Genomic DNA, 21,328 nt, shown 5'->3' on the forward strand with positions numbered 1-21,328 from the left:
AGTCCATCGGTGTGGAGGGACTAATTAATATTAGGGACACAAACAAACGGCTCGATCCTTCCCTCCTAACTGTTCCTGATGACACACACTCTTTCATGACCTCATATTTTATTGACCCCTCTACTTTGTCCAGATCAGCTGAGTCACATGGTGATGTTTTTGGTCTTTATGCCTGCACCACCTGGCAGTGGGGAAGAGGAAATTAGGAGCTGTGGTAGGGACTGATGGCCTCGCTCCTCATTCATTCTAGTGAACCTTCCTCAATTAGCTGAGAGCAAGCTCTGGGTCGAGGAAATGCCCTGAAATTCAGTCTGTCCACACAGCAAGAATGCAAAAACAAGGAAAAGACCTGTGTCTAGGAGTGTGTCAATAACCTTGCTTTGACACGCTTTGACAGTCTCCAGTCTTGGAATTCTGGACTTCTACGAGGGGAGTGAACACCTGGGTACATATTGAGTTAAAACAAAAAATATGTGTTACGTTGTAACCAAACTTTTTCTGATGAATTAATGATGCAATGCAAATTACTGGTTTACCTCTAATATGCACATTTGGAAAATTACAATGAAAGCTATATTTCAACATATAAAAAAAAAAAGGAAAAAGAAAATTGATAAAGGTGTTGGCATTGTAGAGTAAAATACTTCTGATCTGGAACTGATTAAAAATTACTAACATTAGTAACTAAAATAGTAATTCATAAAATTTTAAAAATCTTTCAGATTACACTTTTTAGGTAATTTAACCTGATTACTTTTTGATTATTTATTACATATTTGATGACAAGGTAACACTTTACAATCAGGTTCCATTTATGAACATTAGTTAACTTCATTAGCTAACATGATGAATAACAATGAATAATACTTTTACATCATTTTTAAAATCTTAGTTGATGTTAATTTCAACATTTACTAATAAACGTATAAAATTGTTAAAAGTTTTTAAAATGTGTACAGTTTACAGTGTACTAACATTAGTTAATGCAATATGAACTAACATGAGCTAACAATGAACCATTTTTATCAATTAACAATAATCAAAATTAATAAATGCTGTTTTAGAATATTGTTCATTGTTAATTCATGATACCTAATGCATTAATTAATGTTAACAAAAAGGAACCTTATTGTAAAGTGTATTAATTCCTAAAATTGTAATCAGTGAGTCGCATGATGCCATGTGAGGTTCGGACATGTGAACGGCGAGCTCTGTGCACTTTGCTAGTTTTAACACTATTAATGTCATAAACTGGTGAGATTCGATACACTCTGTTCCATAACTGTTCTAGGAGGACAATATTTCAAAGAATTCAAAATCCTCGGGCTCTGGAGACATTAAAAGACACTTACATGCTCAAGCTGACACCCCCTTAGAGGCCTCGAGCCCAGGAGTCGATTTGGTCAGAGAAATTAGTGAAATTCTGAAAGAAATGTTGAACATGTCGGGAATGCCGACAAAGGTCGTTGCTGACTTGGAGGATCTTGCTGTAATATGTCGATTGATCACTGCCATGGAGATGAAATTCACTGAGGTGGTTACAAGAGTGGGGGATGTCGAGAAATGGATCGATTATCTGGAGTCATCGAAGAGGGAATTAGCTGCTAATCCGCTAGCAACCAAGGTGGATTTACAGCGTGTCTGGGAGAAATGGGAGGACATGGAGAACCGTAGACGGTGGAATAACATCCGTATTGTTGGAATTCCTGAGGCCGAAGAGGGTCAGGATATGGTGAAATTCCTGGACGTGCTCTTTCTGAGTCTGCTCAACATAACAGGCCATAAGCTGGAAATCGAGCAAGCTCACAGGGTTCCAGTTCGGCGATCCGCTGAGGGAGACAGGCCCCGATCAAATTCTAGCCAAATTTCTGAGATCATCCGATAAAGATCTCGTGTTACGCGAGGCGAGGAGTAAAGGAAGGCTTTCTTGGAAGAACCACAGCATTTTCTTTTTCCCAGACTTTGCGAATTCGACAAGAGATACATGATTGATTCAAGGAATGCAAGAAACTCTTACATCAAAGGAAGTTCGCTTTTACACTGATGTTCCCAGCCAAATTGAGAATAGATGCTGAGGATGGCTGTAAAACATTCACATGTCCCCAGTAAGCGATGTCCTTCATAAAGTCAATGGAGTGAGAAGTTATTTTGTGGTACTCACGTTGCAGCCGAGTGGACCGACTCACTGAACATTCACTTGACTGTCCGAGGAAACTGAGTGCCTTTTTTGTTTTGTGCTGGTTCTGCCTAGCAGCTGGAGTTTGTTTTGTGGAGTAACACTCCTTCGGGACAGTTATGTGGATGAATCTGCACGTTCTTTGTGCTTATGCCTCCTGTTGGCTGGAGTTTGTTTTGTGGAGTATTTCTTGCAAGTCATTGGAGTGATTAGGTTATTTGTTGCACTCAATTTATTCACTGAACATTCGTTTGACTGTATGTGGATGAATCTACACGTTCTTTGTGTTTATTCCGCCTATTGGCTGGAGTTTGTTTTATAGATTATCTTTTGCTGTATAATTCTGTCTCACAAAATTTGTATAAAAACACTGGACTTGAGCAATCCAACAGCAAAGTTGTCGTGGGGGCACTTGTAGGCGTACATGGACTGTTTGAGTTTAGAGGGATGGACGCCTGTTGGCGCATGTTTTTCTTTTTTCTGTTTGTTTTGTTCGGGGGGAAGTTTGGGGTTTGATTGTTGCACTAATGTTGGAATATGGTCTTTATAATTTTATTTTGACATCTATTTTTTCTAATATGTCAAAATGTCAGATGTTAATATGAGTGGATTGTCTCTCTCCACGTGGAATGTGAATTGGTTGGGGCACCCGATAAAAAGAAGGAAGGTTATTTATCTTCTTAAGCATAAGAAATATGATATAGTGTTTCTTCAAGTAACACATTTTTCCCCTTAGGATGAAAAAGTTGGGAAGATATGGGGTGGACATGTTTTCTTTAGTGCTGGCTCAAGTAAGAGCAGGGGGGTCATTATACTGATAAGTATGCATTTACAATTTAAATGTCTCAAACAGATTAAAGATAAATTAGGAAGAGTCAGTATTGTTTTAGCAGAAATTCAGGGGCAAATTCTTATTTTAGCTATATTTATGCACCTAACGTTGATGATCAGGGATTTTTTATAGATCTTGAAGGGATGTTGCATGCCGCTGGCACCCCTCATGATATAATATTTGGAGGAGACTTTAATCTTTTGATGGACTCAGTCCTTGATCATAGTGAAGCAAAAGTGTGTAAGCCCCCTAGAGCAACATTGACGTTTCACAGGATGTGTAAAAATCCTGTCTTACAGATATTTGGAGACTTTTGAACCCATCTGGTAGGGACTATACATTTTTTCATCAGTCCATAAGATTTATTCTAGAATAGATTTTTTTCTGATATCTAAGTCCCTCATTTCATCTGTTGTTGATTGCTCAATTGGAAACTGTGGAGAGTGGGGTGGGCCGAGCGACGATTGTGCGAAGCGAGGCCGGGATGGACACCTGGAGTGAATTATCCCAGCCAGCTGTTGGTGATTGAGGTGTTGGCGGGCGGGGGATAAAGCCGCAGCGAGAGCTGCAGTCGGGAGAGATTCCGGGAGAGAGAGAGATGCAACAAAGCTGTGTATGTCTATGTGGAGCTGAAAAGCAACACGTTAGTGTGTGTTCGTGCTGCTGAAATGCAGTGATGTTGAATGTGTTTGTTACATTGAAAAGTGTTGACAATAAAGTATCTTATGTTGGATGTTTGACCGGCTTCCGCCTCCTTCAGTAAGTCCACTTCCTTACACAATCATTTTAGTCTCAGATCACGCCCTGGTGAGTTTAGAGGTGTTGCCACATATGGAGAAAAGGAAATCATATAGTTGGTGCTTTAATGTATCCCTTTAGCAAAATCCTGAATTACAACATATGTTAAAGGCTGAAATCAGTGTTTATATGGAGACCAACTGTTCCTCAGTATCCTCTGTGGGCGTAGCTAGGGAGGCACTTAAGGTGGTTCTTAGGGGCTGGATCATACAGTATGCCTCATTCACCAAAAAATCCAAAGCACGAGAACTCGTGGAGTTGGAAGGGAATATTAAAAGTGCCGAGGCAGAGCTGAAGCGCCGAATGTCGTCTGATGGCCTCAGAGAATTAACCCAATTGAAATATGGATATAATACTATTTTGTCGCGGAAGGTGGGGTTTTGGCTATTCAGGGCAAGACAGTCATACTTTGAGTCGGGGGACAAAGTAGGGAAGCTTTTGGCTAGATATATAAAGCAGAGAGTCTTTTTCTACCATTCCCTCAGTGAAATCTGCTGGTGGTGAAATATTTAACATGGCCATTGATATTAATAATGCTTTTAAAGAATTCTATCTTGGTCTCTATAGTTCCTCGTCTTCATCTATTGATGAAAATATTAGAAACTTTGTGGAACCATTAGAACTTCCTAAACTGACGACTGAGCAAAACAATTCTCTTGATTCTGAGATAACCTTGGAGGAGCTTGGCGAGGTAATTAAGGCCTTGCTTACAGGCAAGTCTCCGGGGCCAGACAGCTTTGCCGCTGAATTTTTTAGATCTTATGCTACAGAACTGGTTTCACTTTTGTTAGAAGTTTATATGGAATCATTAAAGAATGGAAAGCTTCCACCACCCATGACACAAGCCCGGATCAGTCTGATTCATAAAAAGGACAAAGATCCAAATGAGTGTAAGAGTTACTGTCCAATTTCCCTGATCCAGCTAGACGTTCAAATATTTGTCAAAAATAAATCGGTTTGGCTAACCAATTAAGTAAAGTTATGACATCTCTTATACATGTAGATCAGGTGGGGTTTATTTGAGGCCGCAGCTCTTCTGATAACAATAGCCATTTCATCAATATCATGTGGTCAGTGGTGAATGATCAGACTCCGGTCGTTGCCATCTCACTTGACGCTGAAAAGGAGTTTGATATGGTAGAATGGGATTGTCTTTTTAAGATTTTGGAAATATATGGGTTCGGGAATACTTTTATTGGATGGATTAAGTTACTTTATAGACACCCGGTAGCGGCGGTACAAACAAATTTATTCATTTCAGATTATTTTACTCTGGATAGGGGCACCTGGCAGGGTTGCCCTCTTTCCCCATTATTGTTCTGTCTTGCCCTTAGCAGCCACAATAAGAAAGGAGGATGATTTTCAAGGGATGATGGCGGGAGGTATTGTGCATAAGCTTTTGCTTTATGCAGATGATATTTTATCATTCGTTTCTGACCCTGCTAGATCTATGCCTTGCCTCCACAGAATTATTAATGTCTTTCTCAGGATACAGAGTCAATTGGTCTAAATTCGAAGCTTTGGCTCTGACAGCATACTGCCCAGTAACGCCTTTTCAGCCGGGCGCCTTCCAGTGGCCCAAACAGGGCATTAAGTATTTGGGCATTTTATTCCCAGCAAATTTGTGTGATTTAGTTAGAGTCAATTTTGACCCCTTAATAAAAAGGTTTTCGAGCGGTGTGGGCAGGTGGGCTTCATTACATTTATCTATGATTGGGAAGGTTAATGTTATTAAAATGAATTGTATTCCAAAATTCAACTACCTGCTACAACCTCTCCCTGTAGATGTCCCCCTCTCTTATTTCAAGCAATTTGATAGCATAGTGAAGTCCTTCATTTGGAATGGTAAACGACCCAGATTACATTTCAATAAGTTACATAGGCTGATTGACAAAGGTGGGCTAGGCCTACCCAAGATATTTTTTTTTTTTATTATGCATTCGGTCTCAGACATTTGGCTCATTGGTTGCTTCCACCTGAGAAAGCCCATCCCTGGTTTTGTATTGAACAGGAAGTTATTTTCCCTATTTCGCCATTGCAAAGCCTTTCTATTAAACTAACTGGAGAAGTTAAGTTACACCCCTTTATCTCGCATTTGCACTCGGTATGGACAAAAGTGTCCAGAGTGTTTATTTCTGACATTTATTTAAATGTTGCCTCAAGCATATGGCTGAACCCAAAATTATATATTAATAAGTCCCCTTTCTGCTGGTCAGAGTGGATTGCGAGGGAGGTTAATATGCTCAGTAACCTATATGAGAGTGGAATGTTGAGATCCTTTGAAAATATGGTTCAACATTTTAGGATTCCCAGATCTCAGTTCTTTAGGTATTCGCAGCTGCGCCACCTGCTCTGTACTATTTTTGGGAGTAGCATACACCCCCCTAAAGCGGCAGATACTCTGAGAGTGGTGATTACTGCTTTTGGAAAAGGCCATGAGGCATCAGTGTATTACTCCCTGCTAATTCAGAGTCTGGGGGATGGAGCTTCAATTTCTCTCAAGAGATTATGGGAGAAAGAGTTAAACTTGGTATTGGATTAGGGAGTGTGGGCTAGGATTCTAAAAAATGGCAAGTCTACATCTAGAGATGCAAGGGTGTGCCTTATGCAATTTAATATTTTACATAGATTCTACTGGACCCCCTCTAGATTGTATAGGCTTGGTCTTAAAGACACACCCACCTGCTGGCGATGCCAGTCAGAAGATGTGGACACAACCCATGTTTTTTGGTGATGTGTTAAGATAATGTATATAATTTGATTCTGTATTTTCTGTTATGTTTATTTAATTTGTGAATGGAATCAATAAAAATTGTTAATAACAAAAAAAAAATTATCAGTAACAATCTTTTAGATGATATTTTAGGTAATATAATCTGATTACTAGTGGATTGCTTTGTTTGCAATATTTGCAATTGATTACTTACTGCATGAAAATCTTATTTTAAGTGAATTAAGTATCATTAAAACTCTTACGTTAAACATTAGTAAACATTAAATCAAACATAATTTTCTATTTGTACTGTGTTGTAGTGTAATCTAAAATGTAATGTAATGTAATGTAATCATAAAAATGTAATGTAATATAATTACAGTTAACTGATTTTTCTGTAATCTGATAAAATAATCCAGATTACATCATCATTTGGTGTAGGAATGTTGTAAACCTGTTGAAGTCTTGGATTTCTTAAAACTTTTATTTTGGAATAAGAAAGTGGTCATTTATTTATAATAATATAAAAAAATGAGAATATAGTATTTCTGCAAAAAATGAAACAATGCATGGCAAAGGCATTATCAAGCAGAAAGTGTATAATCAGCAAAAGAGACAACCTAAATGTATAGTCCCCTGAGGGTTATTGCCCTCTTATGCTACTATACATCTATACTTTATCTGTAGAATAGAGCGCTGTGCTGTGCCAAATCAAACACTGCCTCCCCCATCTCCACATATACACATAGAAAAGAGAATGTCTCCACCTGGACTGGCACTGACTCTCAAATTGCACAGGAGGTCTTGGATCACACCAGGGCCCATTTAACAATAGTTCAGTGAGGATGATGTCTCTGTCATTGAGGGAAGGAAAGGGGTCTGCCCAAAAGCACTGAATCAGGTTGCACTGCCTCAGGCTTGTACTGTTCCAACTAAATATAGGCCAATTCATCAATTTATCTTCTTTCTTAAATACTGAACCGACAAAAGCGGCAACTCTCAAATTCTGCTAGCTATTATAACTATGCCCTTATTCACACACAGACACACACCCACACAACATATATACACACACACCCTCATACAGACACTCTGATTTCCACAATACATGAAAGGGGACATCTCACAGAGAATCTCTCTCTCACACACTAATACTGTATGCACAAACAAAAAAGACAAGTGTATTGTCATGAATGGGTTTTCACATCAGAGCTCTCCAATCAAAGTGAAAAGCATGTCATGGTAAATGTGACGTTTGAAGTGCGTAAATAAACAAAAGACTTTCATTGAGTTAATTGAAATCAAACACGCCACGTGGGATGAAACTGAACTGGACTGTACAAAACAACAGTTTCTCAGTCTCTCATTTGTGGACAATCACAGAGGGTTATTAAAAAGCATTTATAGGCCTGTTTCCATTGAATGTATTAGTCCAATCGCATTTCCACAAACCCTTTGTACTTACTACCAGTTGGGGCGGTTGTCATTCAATAAAGCAAAATCATTAATCAAAGAATTCTTTGTAAAATGATGCCCCCAATATACAGTAAGCCACATGGCCCAAAGGCCTACAGGAGGTTCATTGTCAAAGATGAGAGAATACTGGTTCAAAGCAAAAAGGATGAACAGCAACCTGCACGATTTTTAATAGTAATTTATTTTCATTCATCATCAAAATACTGCCTTCTGATGCACTGCTCTATTTCATGCCAAATATGTATCCAGCACACCCAAAAGATTCCAAGAATATTACACAAAAGACTGCTAACTGACTTGTTCATTATTCATAAAGCAATTTACATTTAAATGAATAGTTTACCCAAAATTAAAATTCTCTCATCATGTACTCACCCTTATACCATGCCAGATGTGTATGACTTTTTTTCATCTGCTGAACTCAAAGGAAGACTTTTTGAAGAATTTCTCAACTATCTTGGTCCATACAATGCAAGTGAATGGGTGCCAAAATTTTGAAGCTCCAAAATCAAGAATAAAAGTAAGCATAAAAGTAATCCATAAGACTCCAATGGTTAAATAAATGTCTTCAGAAGCTATATGATGTGGGTGAGAAACAGATCAATATTTAAGTCCTTTTTTTACTTTAAATTATCCTCACTGCTCAGACAGTCTCCACTTTAACATTCACTTTCACATTCTTCTTCTTGTATTTTTGGTGAGTCACATTATTCGTGCATATCGCCCACTACTGGGCAGGGAGAAGAATTTCCAGCAAAAAAGGATTTAAATATTTATCTGTTTCTCATCCACACACTCCATATCACTTCTGACGATATGGATTAAAACATTGGAGTCATTGGAGTTTTATGCTGACTGTATGTACTTTTTGGAGCATCACAATTCTGGCACCCATTCACTTGCATTGTATGGCCCTACAGAGCTGAGATATTCTTCTAAAAATCATAATTTGTGTTCTGCAGAAGAAAGAAAGTCATACACATCTAGGATGGCATGAGGGTGAGTAAATGATGAGAGAATTTTCCTTTTTGGGTGAACTATCCCTTTAAATGTGCAAACAAATATATGCAATATCACATACCATAAAATGACTAGTAACTGTAGGCATACAGGTCTAATGCTGTTCCCATTTCTCTCATTTTAAGGAACAGTTTGCTCAAAAACTACAATTCTGTCATAATTTCCTCACCCCCATGTCATTCCAAACCAGTATGACTTTCTTTCATGTTTGGAACACAAAAGGAAGTTTTGTAACAGGTTTACGAATATTTTCTAAATTTTTTTCAGTGATAAATCTTGACATCTGTTGCGTGTTCATGAACGCTATAAGAGAAGTTCATTCACAGTGGCTTGGATGTTCATGCGATAACACATTGTTTAGCATTACAAACAAAGCAAGTTCTCATGTGAACACATGTGCCGCTAAACAAGCTTCTCTCCTGCATTTTCACTGAAACAAACGACTCACATTTCAGGTTGTTTCTCACCAAAACCAATCGTATGCCTACAGAAGACTTGGAATAGGACCCACAAATCACATGCACTACTTTAATTGTACTTTTTTCAAATGCATTTTAAGTGAGGCACTATCCACTGCCTTTATATTAAAAAGACAGACTGTTCCTTCTAATGAGAGAAATGGGAACAGCGTTGGACCTGTATGCCTACAGTTACTAGTCATTTTATGGTATGTGATACTACATATAACTGTTTGCACACTTAAATGTAAATTGCTTTATAAGTATTCCTTTAAATTACTCTCAGATGAGAACCTTCCATGGTTGATTTCAGGCGAACTCTTGTTAATCCGCTTTCTCTGGATAGATTTAATAAATACATCTGGGATAATAGAAGGCAATAAGATACTCAGAAACAGGTAAAAGAACAAAAGAAAAGGCGTAGCCCTTGCCCCCCTCTCTCTAGTGCCTTGTTTTTCACCAGAGACAGCAAATCCCCTCAGAAAAACAGGCTTACGTAACCATACTGCACACCTGCCATGAGCACAGAAAAGAAAACTTGAAAGCAACAGTGTTTGAATGGGCAGACTGTCATAATATGTAACAAAAATAAATATGGTAAAGATACCGCCTCACTTTCATCTGTAATTATTTAGAATCGACCTTTGCAATGTATTCTGTCATCAGTTTTGAGCTTATTTTAATGACTGTAAAAAATCAAATAAATAAACCCTCCAGATTGTAACCTTGTATGCCTCAATCACTGAGGGAATGTGTCATCTAACTATGGTGAAAACACAGCCAGCATAAACAGAACAGAGGGGAAACACTCATGCAACCCTTGACCCCTCCATTGAGTCCACATGTTGGAAGATGAGGATGTCTGTGGATGTCACGCCTTTAGCTTGGAATTTCTGCCACCTGGTGGTCAACAGTGGGATGTAGCTGTTTTTTTGTTTTTTTTTATAAGAATAGTTCGCCCAAACATGATAATTCTATCATCATTTACTCACCCTCATGCCATCTCAGATTTGTATGACTTTCTTTCTTCTGCTGAACACAAATGAAGAGTTTTTAGAAGAATATCTCAGCTCTGTAGGTCCATACAATGCAAATGAATAGTGGCCAGAAATTTGAAGCTCCAAAAATAACATAAAAGCAGCATAAAATTAATTCATACAACCCCAGTGGTTAAATCCATGTATTCTAAAGCGATATGATAAGTGTGGGTGAGAAATTGATCAATATTTAAGTTCTTTTTTTACAATAAATGTCCACTTTCACCAGCCTTATAAACACTCTTCTCTCCTAAAACCGCCTTTTCACTGCATCCAACAAACGACAAACAATAGACCAGAAGTCATTCATTTCCAATGGAGAATTGCACGGGGGCTGCAAGAGGTTCCAACCATCTGCAGATGCGACATTTTCGGATCCAATTTGAGCTTCGGCTGCGTTGAAACATTTCAACTTGTGCGACTAGACCGTATGCGACTGACTGACTGATGTGATGTATTCATGCAAAACTATCAGCGCAAAGTGAGAAATATAAATGGATATTCACCTAAACTTTATATATAAATGCCTGCTACTTCTATATTTTGGACAATTATAAATGTTAAAGTCAGAAATTATTGTTTACGTTGAAAATATAGCCTATCACAAAAAGCTTTGTAATTAAAGTAAATGTGTGATTAAATGTGTCATTTATGTCTGCACACACAAAACCTACATATTTAAAATCAGATCTTTGAATGTCTGCTTTCTATTTCCTGAATTATGGATATTGTTGCTGTTAATTATCACAATAACAACTGTAAAAACAGTATTAATAATAAAAATAATAAATAATATTAATTAAATACTGAGTGAATGTTATTCATGTATTTCATTGAATTCATCCATCTGCTCAACAAAATTACACTCAGTAATGTCATTCTGAGGTAAACCTTTGATAGCATCTCCCTCAATGAATAAAATCCATTGTGATCAAAATGACAGTTCATCACTACTGCCACTAGAGGGAGAAATATGGCAGTCGTATGTGAATGTTGGAGACAGTGAAAAGGCAGCTTAAGAGTTTTATCTTCTTTTGATTTTGCCGATTCACATTCGCCATATACTGGAAAGGGAGGAGAATTTATAGTAAACAAATGACCCACACCAATCATATGGCTTCTTAAGAGAAGTTGTGGAGTTATGTGGATTACTTTTATGCTGCCTTTATGTGCTTTTTTCAGCTTCAAAGTTCTGGTCATCATTTTTGGGTAGACTGTCCCTTTAAGACTGAAAACATGTAAAGATAGAGTGACTGAGACCTCCAAAAAAAGGGGACTACACATTTAGTTTGTCTCTTTTGACAAACTAAATTTGGGTCACTTTCTACTTGACAATGCCTTTGCCATGCATTGCTTTTACAGAAATACTATATTGTCATATTATCATATTTTTTGTATTTTAAATAAAAAAATAAAAAAATAAAAAAAGATTGGTACATGAAAGATTCCACACTCCAGGTTAAAGTCACACAACTCCAAACTGCACCACTCACATACTCTGGTCTGGAAAGCTAATGCATTAAATATATCAAAGTTATACAATATATACATACAGTACAGTTAAAATGTATATTTGCAGTTAATCGAATAATAAACAATATTATTGTTGTTTAAAGTACAAAGCAGGAAATAAGTCAAGGAAATTATGAGGCAACATAAATATGTATTGCAGGCCAAATTAAATATTAAATGATATATACAAAAATTGTTATGCATTAGGTTTAATAAAAATTTGATTGATTACATTAAGCTCACCTATAATTATGTGTATGTTATTTCACTTATAAAACACTTTAAGGAAGCTTTAAAGAGATGTAAATTTGCTCAATGCTGAAAAAAAAAATTAGAGGGAACATATAAGTGATTAGTCTCTCAAGTTCATACAGCATGCCCATGGAATTTCTACAGACCATTCACGGTTCGAGTGATACGTATTGCACACAAAAATGGCAAGAGCTGGCAAAAAAAATAAATAAATAAATAAATAAATAAATAAATAAATAAATAAATAATAATAATAATTTTATTGGCCAACTTGTGGGAGTCATGGGGTGCATAGGATTTTATCAGTCCACCAGGTAACAAAGTTTGGTTGGATTTGCCATACCACAGTAAATAATAGGTTAAATAAATCAATAGTAATAATAATAAAATTATTTCAACAAATCTCTTCTGTGTGATAATAATATTTTAATATAATTTAAAAATGAAAATTCTCTCATCATTTACTCACCCTCATGCCATCCCAGATGCAAGTGAATGGTGGACAGAACTATTAAGCTCCAAAAAGTGCATAAAGCCAGCATAAAAGTAATCCATATGACTCAAGCTGTTAAATCCATATACAGTATTCAGAAGTGAGAGACTGTGTGGGTGAATAACGGATCAACATTTTACTTATACTCCTTTTTTTTTTTTACCTATAAATCTCCACTTTCACGCTCTTCTTCTTTTGTTATTGCCTATTCACATTCTTTGTGCATATCGCCACCTACTGGCCAGGGCTACTCAAAGTTGGAGATTATAGTAAAAGAGGACTTAAATATTGATCTGTTTCTCAACCACAACTATCATATTTCTTCTGAAGACATGGATTAAACCAGTGGAGTTTTGTGGATTTTTATGCTGCCCTTATATGCTTTTTGGATCTTCAAAGTTCTGGAAACCATTCACTTCCATTGATTGGACCAATAGAGCTGAGACCTTCTTCTAAAAATCTTTGTTTGTGTTCAGCAGAAGAAAGAAAGTCATACATTTCTGGGATGTATGAGGGTGAGTAAATGATGAGAGAATTTTCATTTTTGGGTGAACAATTCCTTTAACACCTTAATAAAAGTATGCATACCACCCTGGACCAGATCGGTCCTTTCACCAACAGAGGACTGCACTGTTTCTTGTTTCACCCTGAGCATTTGAAATGAATTGAACTTTTGTGATTTCACCACCTGCATTTACCATATAAAGTATTCATGAATTATTTATTATTTGTATTTGTTTTTGTTTTTTTACTTGAACATAAGTATCTCCTAGAAATCTCACATGGCATGTGTCAGTTTTTAACTACTATTTTGAAGAAGTATTTGACATGTTTAAGATTATGTGTCCTAAGGGTTGGGAGGGTTACTTTTGAAATGTATTCCACTAAAGATTACAGAATACATGCTGTAAAATGTAATTTGTAACGTATTCCGTTAGATTACTCAATGTCAGTAACGTATTCTAAATACTTTGGATTACTTCTTCAGCACTGGTAGATTTTTTCACTTGTTTTGACTATAAAAACTCTGCCAGTACCGTAAGACCAAATACACATTAAAAATACATTCTCTGAAAAACCTAAATATCTTATGCAGTGTTGTTTCTAAAACAAGATAAATCTAATTGATTTCTTTTAAAGATTTTTAGATATTTTTACAGGAAAACAATACAAAAATTAGTATCAAGAATATGATTTTTGCCCTAATATCAAAGGTCTTACTAGAAAAAAAGAAATTATGATCCAATGTTAATTTTCTTGATAAAATAATATGATCGTGCCTGGTGCATGTAAAATTGCTAGAAATAGCATTTTAGCTTAGCGTAAAGCTGACAATTTACACAAGGTTTATTTCTATTTCTTCTGCTCCAAACTTACTTCAAACTTACTTCTCTGTCTGCTCGTATGAATGTAACACATCATACGAAAGTGTTTCACTGCTGTTCAAATGCACTTTGGATTGCATCATTTATATGTATAAATGTTTTCCATCTGAAAGGACTAAATATTAAATGAAACAAATGACAATAAAATGCAAAGTAATCTCTTCAGTAATCAAAATACTTTTTGAATGTAACTGTATTTTAATTACCAATTATTTAAATTATAACTGTAGTGGAATACAGTTACTTATATTTTGTATTATAAATATGTAATCCTGTTACATGTATTCTGGTACTCCTTAACACTGTGTGTCCTACACTCTCGTGCAGACCACGCATTAGGCCTACATGTGAATTCAAAATCTTAATTTGAATTCCCTATTCAAATTAACATTTAACAAACCTTATCAAAATATCTCGACGCATGCAAGCCTGCACGATGTAGATGCTCTTGGTCCAAGTTTCCAAAAGCGGTCAACTGGTCACGTGACCTGCCAGTATACCCTGGCTTCACTGGCATTTCACGTGACGCGCAGCTAGCCAAGATACAGTGCGCTCAGATGTGCAGCTCTGTGGTGCTCGCTGTGCTGTTAAATTCGCCTGTTGTATTCTGCTCGAGATTTTAGGTATCCGGTCCGCTTGACTTCCCATGTATTCAGCGACTCAGGAATGAAGAGGCTGCTCAATAAACGGTAATATGTTTTTTCTTTATTTCTTCTGAAGGCATTTTCTGAACACATTCGCTGTCATGCCATCATATACTGTCGGTATGATTTTCTGCCACTACTGTAACATTGATGTTATTTAAGATCTCACATATAGCAGGAATCACTTTAGTGTCATTTTAGGTTATTTTCATTAGATTATATATAGGCTATTATTATTTTGCAGCTGGATTAAGAGTGATCTAAAATCCACCACATTTAGGCTCAGACCATTGTACCTCGTCTGTTGTCAAAATACAGTCAGTGTCTTATCTTGAGCTTTGCGTGGGCTGTATACGTTTAAAAACGCATCGAGTATTGATGATGTAATATAAATGCTTCTCGTAATAATAAAGAATCATTATTTAATACAGTTTTTGGCATTATTAAAGCACGCTCTTCCATCCTAGGACATCGCGTGCTCCCAATTTACCGAAAGAAATACAAAATATTCGGGTAGGTGTATTTGGCAGTTACTAAGAACTGGTCGGTGCATGAGTGAAAGCAATGCAAACTCATTCATTTTCATCGCACGAGTTTGTTTCTGGGTGAAACTGAAACTGTTTACAAACGGTCCCTTTTTGATTACACCTATGAAATGTATCCCTCAAGTAAAATGCAGTGCAAGTGGTTGTGTGCTGGAATCCCTCAATGCCAGACACAGACCAAATGTGGTCCTTTGTTTCTACATTTGTAATCTCTCTCTCTGCCTTTATTTTATCACTGTCTCTCTTTGTCACACACACATACACACGCACATTGAGGGGTAAATTATGATGCTTTTGCCATTTCTCAACACAGATGTTAAGTTGATGGAAGTAGGCCAATGACAGATATGTGCATAAGTCATGTGTAAGCTTATGAGTGGGCTTCTTTATGTCTGTTTTCATAGTTATTTTAGCCTTCTACGGCATTTAATTGTAGATGACCACAAAATAACTCAAAATCATGTATCTCTGTTGCAGCCTCAACTGCAATGTTATCATAGGCGGAGGGTGAAAGAACTGCAGGGTAAGGCTGCCCCCCAATATAATTATATAATATAATATAATTATATTATTATATTTAATAATATAAATATATATAATTATATTATTATTATAAATTAATAATAATAATAAATTTTACCATATCCATACATTCCGTCAGGGCTTCAATTCAGTCAAGGCCTACAAGGGTCGGCACCTTTGCTTGTTTGTCAGTCTATTCTATTCCTTTTATGCTCCGGCACCGTATTTGTTTGACAAATTATGCTTCTCTCTAGTCTGTTCCGCATGTGAGTAGAGGCAGCTATTCAAGAACGGCTTGAGACCATACGCCCCCGCATACAGACTCGCGTTGATCTTCTGTTGTGCTGTGGTCCGATCCCTAATTCATAGAAATCGCAAAATAATGTATGGAATCAACTGCTCACCCATGAGATCAATATGCAGTAACAATTTTGCAACGAAGCTGTATACCTGTCATGTATTCCCTGTTTTTGTCTAGAATTTTATGTTGAAATTCTTGTTTAGTTCGACGTTCCTGTTTCCTGTGTTAGTTTTGTAGTCGTTTGTAGTTTTATTTCATGATTGGTTCACCCTGATTGTCTCCCCAGGTGTTCCTCGTTCCCTGATTGTTTCCCCAGGTGTTCCTTGTTTCCCCTGGTTAGTTTGTCAGTCTTTGCATGTATTGTTTGATGCTCTGTGCTTGGTTCCCTGTGTTTTGTTTCCTTATATTCTGAGTTTATTTTTGTTATTAAAGCTGCGTTTAGATCATCATTCCTCGCCTGCTTCTTCACAGAAAGACTGATCAAAAATGGATCTAGAGGCTGTCAGAATTTTGCTTCTGAAGCAAAGGGACTGTCCAGTTGAGGATCACGTCCACGAGTTTTTAGAGCTAGCAAATTTAGTGCACTATCCAGACCACTCTCTGGTGGTTTTCTTCCGGACCAGTCTGAATAGTGCACTGAAGGAACTAATGCCTCCGACCGATCCTCACTGGACGCTCTGCGTATATGTGGAGAAGGCTCTGGAACTTTGCAGATCCCTTTACTCAGTGGATCCAAGCCTTCCACGGCTCCTTGCTCCAAGCCTTCCACGGCTCCTTGCTCCAAGCCAGTGCCCACGCCTGCCACGGCCAACGAGCCATCGCCCACACCTGAGTCTGCTCCACGCCGTGTCACAGCCACGCCTGAGTCTGCTCCACACCATGTCACAGCCATGCCTGAGTCTGCTCCACGCCATGTCACAGCCACGCCTGAGTCTGCTCCATGCCATGTCACAGCCACGCCTGAGTCTGCTCCAAGCCAAGTCACAGCCACATCTGAGTCTGCTCCACGCCATGTCACAGCCAAGCCTTCCATTGCCCCTGTCTCCAAGTTGAATGATCTGCCACTGATGTCGGTGCGTAGGGCCAACGAGCCAGCACCCGCGCCTGCCACGGCTAGTGAGCTGGAAGCCTCGTCCTTCCCAGAGCCTGCGTTGTCTGCCTCGTCCGTCCCAGAGCCTGCATTGCCAGCCTCGTCCTTCCCAGAGCCAGCATTGCCAACTTCGGCCATCCAGAGGAGGAGGAGGAGAAGAAAGGCTTCTGTTCCCAAGTCTCTTTCCATATACATGACCACAGAGGTCGTTTCCAAGTCTCTGCCCATGTTGACTACCACGGAGGTCGTTCCCAAATCTCTGCCCATGCCCATGACCACAGAGGTCGTTCCCGAGTCTCTGCCCATGCCCACGACCACAGAGGTCGTTCCCGAGTCTCTGCCAGTGTTCCCAATGACAGAGGTCGTTTCCGAGTCTCTGCCCATGCTTATGACCACAGAGGTCGTTCCTGAGTCTCTGCCCATGTTCATGACCACAGAGGTCGTCTCCGAGTCTCAGCCAGTGTTTACAACCACAGAGGTCGTTCCCAAGTCTCTGCCAGTGTTCACGACCACAGAGGTCGTTCCCGAGTCTCTGCCCATGCTCACAACTACAGAGGTCGTTCCCGAGTCTCTGCCCATGCTCACGACCACAGAGGTCGTCTCCGAGTCTCTGCCAGTGTTTACAACCACAGAGGTCATTCCCGAGTCTCTGCCAGTGTTCATGACCACAGAGGTCGTTCCCGAGTCTCTTCCCATGTTCGCGACTATGGAGGTCGTTTCCCAGTCATCCAGGATTCTTTGTCTCGAGCCTCCCATGGCTCCTTCTCCAGCGGCTCCGCCTGCTCCCCCAGAGACTATTCCTTCAGCGGCTCTGCCCGTTCCCCCAGAGACTATTCCTCCAGCGGCTCTGCCCGCTCCCCCAGAAACTCCTCCTCCAGCGGCTCCGCCCGCTCCCCCAGAGTCTATTCCTCCAGCGGCTCCGCCCACTCCCCCAGAATCTCCTCCTCCAGCGACTCCACCCGCTCGTCCAGAGACTCCTTCTCCAGCAGTTCTGTCCACCTTACCAGAGACTCCTCTCACAGTGGCTCCACCGCCTGACCCAGTCCCTGTCCTGTGGCTACCTCCCATGCCTCCTGACCCTGTCTCGGACCTTTGGCCACCTCCCAGGCCTCCTGACGCAGTCCCCACCTTGAGGACATCTCCTTGGTCTCCTGGCCATCCGCCTGATCTTCTCTGGTCTCCTTGGTATCCTGGCTGTCTGCCTGATCTGCTATGGTCTCCTTGGTCCTCACTCCCACCGGCTCTGCCTCGGTCTTCCGAGACCCCAGCTCCACCTCAGCCCTCTGAACCTCTGGCTCCAGCTTGGTCCTCCGAGCCTGCAGCTTCGCCCTGGCTCTCCATCCCTCCGGCTTCTCCTTGGTCTCAAGCCTCCCTGACTTTGCCTTGTTCCTTTGCTCCCCTTGCCCCTTGTGCCCCCTTAAACTGCCTGTTTGCCCCTTGTGCCCCCCTGAACTACCTGTTTCCCCCTTCCCCCCACACCCCATGGACAATTAGTTTTTTTTTGTGTATCATCTGGAATCCGCTCCTTAAAGGGGGGCTCTGTCATGTATTCCCTGTTTTTGTCTAGACTTTTATGTTGAAATTCTTGTTTAGTTCCCCGTTCCTGTTTCGTGTGTTAGTTTTGTAGTCCTTTGTAGTTTTATTTCATGAAAGACAGTGTTCCTCGTTCCCTCATTGTTTCCCCCTGGTGTTCCTTGTTTTCCCTTGTGTATTTAAGCCCTTGTTTCCCCTGGTTAGTTTGTCAGTCTTCGCATGTATTGTTTGATGCTCTGTGCTTGGTTCTCTGTGTTTTGTTTCCTTAATTTCTGAGTTTCTTTGTTTATTTTTCTGTTATTAAAGCTGCGTTTAGATCATCATTCCTCGCCTGCCTCGTCACAATACCCCTTAAGAATGTGCATTTAGCCTACATTTAAATTGTAAAATAGGTGGATAGTTCAGCATGTTCAAAGGCAAGATGACGCCGTACCTCGGGCAAGAAGAAGATAAACTTGTTCCAGCTGTCATCTGATTTTTATAAAATGCGTAAAATACATCTGATATCATTATTAAAAAAATCTATTTTTTGTCATTTAATGTAAAACACTAAATCAAATAACTATGTTCACAATTAAGTTAAATAATGACAAATTATATAACAGACTTCCAGTTAAAGAGATCCATTTGAGAGAGAAATATATATATATATATATATATATATATATATATATATATATATATATGTAAAGGTAGCCAGCTGGCAGGTAGCTGTGCAGTGTGTAAACTTCACACCCCAGGCGCACTAGTGACTGACACTAAAGGCTGTAGCCTTTAGCCTCCTTGTTAGCATGCCCGCCTCCCACATAAGAGATGCCGTTCGGAGCGGGTCGAGCAGGACCGGTTACACACACACACACACGTATATATATATATATATATATATATATATATATATATATATATATATATATATATATATATACAGGTGCATCTCAATAAATTAGAATGTCGTGGAAAAGTTCATTTATTTCAGTAATTCAACTCAAATTGTGAAACTCGTGTATTAAATAAATTCAATGCACACAGACTGAAGTAGTTTAAGTCTTTGGTTCTTTTAATTGTGATGATTTTGGCTCACATTTAACAAAAACCCACCAATTCACTATCTCAAAAAATTAGAATATGGTGACATGCCAATCAGCTAATCAACTCAAAACACCTGCAAAGGTTTCCTGAGCCTTCAAAATGGTCTCTCAGTTTGGTTCACTAGGCTACACAATCATGGGGAAGACTGCTGATCTGACAGTTGTCCAGAAGACAATCATTGACACCCTTCACAAGGAGGGTAAGCCACAAACATTCATTGCCAAAGAAGCTGGCTGTTCACAGAGTGCTGTATCCAAGCATGTTAACAAAGTTGAGTGGAAGGAAAAAGTGTGGAAGAAAAAGATGCACAACCAACCGAGAGAACCGCAGCCTTATGATTGTCAAGCAAAATCGATTCAAGAATTTGGGTGAACTTCACAAGGAATGGACTGAGGCTGGGGTCAAGGCATCAAGAGCCACCACACACAGACGTGTCAAGGAATTTGGCTACAGTTGTCGTATTCCTCTTGTTAAGCCACTCCTGAACCACAGACAACGTCAGAGGCGTCTTACCTGGGCTAAGGAGAAGAAGAACTGGACTGTTGCCCAGTGGTCCAAAGTCCTCTTTTCAGATGAGAGCAAGTTTTGTATTTCATTTGGAAACCAAGGTCCTAGAGCCTGGAGGAAGGGTGGAGAAGCTCATAGCCCAAGTTGCTTGAAGTCCAGTGTTAAGTTTCCACAGTCTGTGATGATTTGGGGTGCAATGTCATCTGCTGGTGTTGGTCCATTATGTTTTTTGAAAACCAAAGTCACTGCACCCATTTACCAAGAAATTTTGGAGCACTTCATGCTTCCTTCTGCTGACTAGCTTTTTAAAGATGCTGATTTCATTTTCCAGCAGGATTTGGCACCTGCCCACACTGCCAAAAGTACCAAAAGTTGGTTAAATGACCATGGTGTTGGTGTGCTTGTCTGGCCAGCAAACTCACCAGACCTGAACCCCATAGAGAATCTATGGGGTATTGTCAAGAGGAAAATGAGAAATGAGAGACCAAAAAATGCAGATGAGCTGAAGGCCACTGTCAAAGAAACCTGGGCTTCCATACCACCTCAGCAGTGCCACAAACTGATCACCTCCATGCCACGCCGAATTGAGGCAGTAATTAAAGCAAAAGGAGCCCCTACCAAGTATTTAGTACATATACAGTAAATGAACATACTTTCCAGAAGGCCAACAATTCACTAAAAATGTTTTTTTTATTGGTCTTATGATGTATTCTAATTTTTTGAGATAGTGAATTGGTGGGTTTTTGTTAAATGTGAGCCAAAATCATCACAATTAAAAGAACCAAAGACTTAAACTACTTCAGTCTGTGTGCATTGAATTTATTTAATACACGAGTTTCACAATTTGAGTTGAATTACTGAAATAAATGAACTTTCCCACGACATTCTAATTTATTGAGATGCACCTGTATATATATATATATATATATATATATATATATATAT

At 39.1% G+C, this 21,328-nt stretch overlaps 1 protein-coding gene across 1 annotated transcript in view; it reads left to right on the top strand.

Annotated features, from left to right (window-relative positions):
* The first annotated feature begins 14,697 nt into the window (after positions 1 to 14,697).
* The window catches only part of si:ch211-288d18.1 (USP6 N-terminal-like protein), a 39,114-nt gene continuing 32,483 nt past the window's right edge, over positions 14,698 to 21,328 (top strand). The window contains exon 1 of the mRNA XM_051702116.1: positions 14,698 to 14,841. The gene's annotated coding sequence lies outside the window, so the exon portion shown is untranslated. The remainder of the gene's footprint in view (positions 14,842 to 21,328) is intronic.

This window comes from Myxocyprinus asiaticus, chromosome 1, assembly GCF_019703515.2.
Source record: "Myxocyprinus asiaticus isolate MX2 ecotype Aquarium Trade chromosome 1, UBuf_Myxa_2, whole genome shotgun sequence".
Classification (NCBI taxonomy): Eukaryota; Metazoa; Chordata; class Actinopteri; order Cypriniformes; family Catostomidae; genus Myxocyprinus; species Myxocyprinus asiaticus.